At 38.9% G+C, this 4551-nt stretch overlaps 1 non-coding gene across 1 annotated transcript; it reads right to left on the bottom strand.

The window, feature by feature from the left end:
* Positions 1-2661: 2661 nt before the first annotated feature.
* Positions 2662-2768, bottom strand: LOC148292325 (small nucleolar RNA R71). Its single transcript, XR_015827150.1, has one exon. It is a non-coding gene; the product is annotated as a small nucleolar RNA R71 (small nucleolar RNA).
* Positions 2769-4551: the final 1783 nt, after the last annotated feature.

The following is a 4551-nucleotide window of genomic DNA, read 5'->3' on the forward strand; positions in this document are numbered from 1 at the left end:
GTTTCCTATAATTATGAGTTATTTGCCTCTATTTGTGTGTTTTGTAGGCCAATAGAGTAAGAGAGCATAATTCATGCAATTCAAGCATGTTTAGGCCTGATTTGGATGAATGGAAGAAGAGCTTAAAGACAAACTCATTTTGGCTACAGCCCCCTGCCAGTCCAGTTCCGTAGGTCATATTGCAAGCTTTGTTTCAGCAACCTACACAGCTCGGATGAGGCAGCATTCTTCATGAAAGTTGTTCCAATGGGTGTGTACTATAACATATCCAAAATTCATCCCCATTGGATAAATCTGGAGTCCGTTACCTAGCAAACACAGAACCATGCTCAGGATGGATTTTGTCAGCGAGCAAAACGAGTTAGCAATTTGTTTTGGCCTTAACTTCTTCATCCGAGCTTGGATTGGGCCAATACTTGTGTGGTTGGATCAAACACATTCTGAACTTCACAGTAGACATCTTAAAGTCATCATTTGATTTAGCCTAGCCCAATTCGTAAGCCCAAGAAGTTGCTGGTCATGCTGACATGAGGATGAGCTGGTTGGAAGCTTGGTCATGGTGAGCTAGGCATGAGCTATTGTAGCTGGTTGGAAGCTTGGTCATGGTGACATGAAGATGAGCTAGGGCTGCTGGTGGGATTTATTGGTGAAGTGCATCAACCAATTCAGATTTTATAATGCAAGTGTTGTATGCATTAGTGAAGTGCATCAACCAATTCATCTTTTATAATGCAAGTGTTGTATGCATTAGCCATATTGAATTCATATTTATCACTCCCCTCTCCCTATAAATACCACATCCATTCCACATTCAAGACAAAACAAATCCTGGGATTCACAACCCCACAATTCACTCCAGCCATCCTCAAACACTCTCAAAATCCCAAACACTCCAACAATCACCAAAACAACTCCAGCAAACCTCTCTTCCATTTCCCTACGAATTTCATCTTCCTTAGCCATCACCACTCACTCAAACTCATCCCAAATCACCTCCATATCCTTCATACATCTTTCTAGAAGTGGGGAAGCTCTTGGAGAAGCATTAGAAGTGGAGAAGCACTTGGAGAAGCCTTGGACACCACAAGAACTTCAGAAAAAGGGTTTTTCTACTCTTATTGCATTCATTATGTTTTCTCATTTCTGTTCAAGTCTCTTTTCCATTATGAGTAGCTAAATCCATAACTAGGGCTTCGATGTAACCTAACATGAATATTCTGGGTTTATAAGTTTGGAGTTTCAAGTTTGATTCATGATTCATGTTCTTATTCATTATGCTTATAAGTTAACATGCTTGTTTGAATGATTGATCACCATTAGAACTCGTTTGTTAACTATCTTGGTTTGAATTAAGAGTATACACCATGCTTTAATTCGAATTGAACTATGAATAGGAAGAGTATGTATGGACATTCGACAACAGGGATTAGATACATACTTGGTTGTTTAAAATGTTCTTCTATGCTTAATGGGTTCCTAATGCTTAATTTTAGGTTAGACAACAAATGATCAAATTAGGGAATTAGGAACACAAGGTTAGGACCAAACACCATGGCCTAATCATACTTTAGCTAGAATCAATCTTTGAATCTGAATTAGACTTGTTACTTGAATCTTTATAACCCAGAATTGAATTGTTATGGTGATTCGAATGCCCTAGTCTCAAAATCTATTTTCCAACTCTTAAAACCACTCTTTGTTACATTTGTTTACTTGTTTTTGTTTGCAATTTCATTTTGCTTCTTTTGTTCAACAATCACAACCACTCTTGTTTTAAATTCTGTTTTAGACATAACCTCCTACTTTCTTGAATTTGGTAATCTAAGTACATAACTAGTTTTAACTTCTCAATCTTCGTGGGTACGACCTCGTACTTGTCTTGCTATACTACTAATTGCCCCATACAATTGCGAGTTAACATAATATTAACAACAAATTTTGGCGCCGTTGCCGGGGACTGAACGAAAGTTCTTCCCTGGTTATTTGCCCAAGGTTACCCTATTCTTTTTAGTGTTTCTAATTAATCTAATTTTCTATTTCAGGTAGTTTATGTCTAAAAAGACATTACTTGAACAAGTGAGGTCTTCGTTCCAACGTTCTAGATCTTTGAACGCAGGACCATCATTGCAACCCAGACGAGTGACCTCTGAAATTCAGAATCGTCTAGAAAGGGAGTTGTCAACTGCAAAAGAGCAAGCTCTTGCTACATTTACAAGTCTTGCTCTCCACACTGAACTTCCTGGTTCTTCACTTTCAAATTCGGAAGCAAGTTCAGACCAAGAAGAAGAAGAAATGATGGCTGCCATTGAGTTCATGGGAGAACTTGATATCCCAACAATTCCAGCATCTCCTTCAAGCATTTTGCTGCCCACTGTAGCTCGAAATTATGAGCTTAAATCTTCTCATCTTAATATGCTGCCTTCCTTTTATGGTTTACCTAATGAAGATCCATTAACCCATATAAAGGATATTTTTAATGTTGTGAGTTCTTTTCCCTTGACAGGTGTGACAGAAGATCAACTTCGAATGAGAGTGTTTCCATACACTTTAAAGGATAAGGCGAAGTATTGGTTGAATTCTTTGAAGCCTGGTTCACTCACTACATGGTCTGCCATTCAAAAGAAGTTCCTGGAAAAATACTTCTCCACGCAAAAGACCGACATGCTTAGGGACAAGATCTTGTTATTTGCACAGCAAGATGATGAATCGTTTTGTGAAGCATGGGAGAGATTCAATGGGTTGCTCAACCAATGTCCTCATCATGGGATTCCATTGAAGCTTCAAATGCGTATGTTTTATAAAGGACTAACCCATTCTAGTCATAATATAGTCACCAATTTTGCAGGTGGTTCTTTTAAAACCAAAACTCCAGAAGAAACGTACGAACTCTTTGAGAAGATAGCAATGGAGACCCAACATACGGATACAAGAGGTAAACGTGTTATTAGTGGTTCTAATGATGCTTCTAGTGTGCAGATTTCAAAACTGGAACAAAAGCTAGATGCTCTTCTTGCATTAAACTCAAGAAGCCCTCCGAAGGAAGTGTGTAGCATTTGTGAATCTCATGACCATGCTACCACAGCTTGTCCACTTGGGGCTGGATATCCAGAATTTGTGCAAGAACAAGCTAAGTTGGTAAATTCCTACAACCAAGGTCCAAGAAATGATCCATACTCTCAAAGTTATAATCCAGGTTGGAGAAATCATCCAAACTTTTCATGGAGAAATACCCAGAATCAAGCAAATCCCCCTTCATTCCAAAGGCCACAACAATCATCATCATCATTGGAAGATATAGTGAAGCAGATGGCAATCAACCAATCCAATTTTCAGCAAACTACACAAGCTGCCATCTCCAAATTGGAAGTCCAATTAGGCCAAATAGCTGCTGAAATAACTCAAAGAGTGCCTGGGAAATGGCCAAGCCAAACTGAGATCAATCCAAAGAACCCAGAAGCCAAGGCCATTCATGTGCTCAGATCAGGTAAGATCATTGATAATAAAGATGATTCTAATCTTTCAAATGATGTTGTGATTGTAGAAGATGAAGAGGAGGAGACCATGGCCACGGAAGGAGAACAACTCAAAACTTCTCAATCTGCTCCTAAGGCCAAATCAGATTCTCAGAAATCCGATCAATTCCAATTGCATAAAAGGGATGACAAATTTGTGCCACCACATCTTCAAGAAGATAGATACGTGCCACCCGCTCCATATGTTCCACAGATTCCATTTCCAGGCCGTCTTAAGAAAGCAAAGCAAGATAAGGCTTTTAAAGAGATTTATGATATTTTGAGTAAAGTTAATATCAATTTGCCTTTGCTTGATCTTATTGAACAGATTCCTGCATATGGAAAATTCATCAAGGACTTGAAAACTCACAAGCTCAATTTCGCTCCAAATGAAGGAGTAAAGCTCGACCAGAATTTAAGTGCTGTATTGCAAAGGAAGCTTCCACCAAAACTAGATGATCCTGGCAGCTTTGACATTCCCATTAACATTGGAGGCAAGAAGGTTGGAAGAGCCATGTTGGACTTGGGAGCAAGCATCAATGTTTTGCCATATTCAGTTTATCAAGAGCTTGGCTTAGAAGGGATGAAGAAGACTTCAATGCGACTTGAACTAGCTGATCATTCTATAAAATATCCAAAAGGTATTGTAGAAGATATTCTAGTTCAAGTTAATACACTAATTCTTCCTGCTGATTTTGTAGTGATGGACATGGAAGACAATCCAAATGGAGATCGTGTTGATCCCATTCTCCTAGGCAGGCCATTCATGGCCACTGCAGACACAATCATCAAAGTGAAAGATAGCACCCTCTCCATGACTGTTTTGGGTGAAACTGTTGAATTTAAAATGCTTAATGCTCTATCTCAACCTTCTATCTCTCTTGATTCTTGCTTTTCAATTGATGTTGTGGATCATGAGGTTTCTTCCAAAATTTTGCAGAGAAAGTCTAATGATGCTCTAGAAGCTGTCTTAACACAAGAAGAGGAAGATCTTTGTGAACTGGAGTTCCAAGAAGTGGTGGCTGCCTTAGAAGTATTT

Source organism: Prunus avium, chromosome 8, assembly GCF_965620075.1.
Source record: "Prunus avium chromosome 8, drPruAviu1.hap1.1, whole genome shotgun sequence".
NCBI classification, from domain to species: domain Eukaryota; kingdom Viridiplantae; phylum Streptophyta; class Magnoliopsida; order Rosales; family Rosaceae; genus Prunus; species Prunus avium.